We start from the raw sequence: 349 nt of genomic DNA, 5'->3' as shown, positions 1-349 counted from the left end.
GGGGGGCTTGGCGACGGCAAGAGGAAAGGAAGCCACGGGCGAGCCCAGCATGAGCCCGGTGCGCTCTGGCCGCAGCAGCGCTGCCTGCGGCATGTTTACAATCGGCTGGAGGTGCCGTTCGGAGCCTGGGAAGTGCAATTTCACCCTGAGAGAGCTCGAGAACTGCGACCTTCGGCATCGCTTCTCCCTCCCTCCGGCCTCAGGCAGCACGGGCCCCTTTGGATGCCTCTACTGGAGGGGCTGAGGTGGGGTGGGATTTCCTCCCTTCTGGAAGCTGCAGCGGGATGTAACCTGGTGGAAGCGACATGATTGTGCTGGTGCCAGAACAGGACTGGGAGGGTGCGCCAGG

This window comes from Buceros rhinoceros, unplaced genomic scaffold, assembly GCF_000710305.1.
Source record: "Buceros rhinoceros silvestris isolate BGI_N320 unplaced genomic scaffold, ASM71030v1 scaffold14742, whole genome shotgun sequence".
Classification (NCBI taxonomy): domain Eukaryota; kingdom Metazoa; phylum Chordata; class Aves; order Bucerotiformes; family Bucerotidae; genus Buceros; species Buceros rhinoceros.
The sequence above is the reverse complement of the archived record's forward strand: the minus strand, read 5'-3'. Positions refer to the sequence as shown.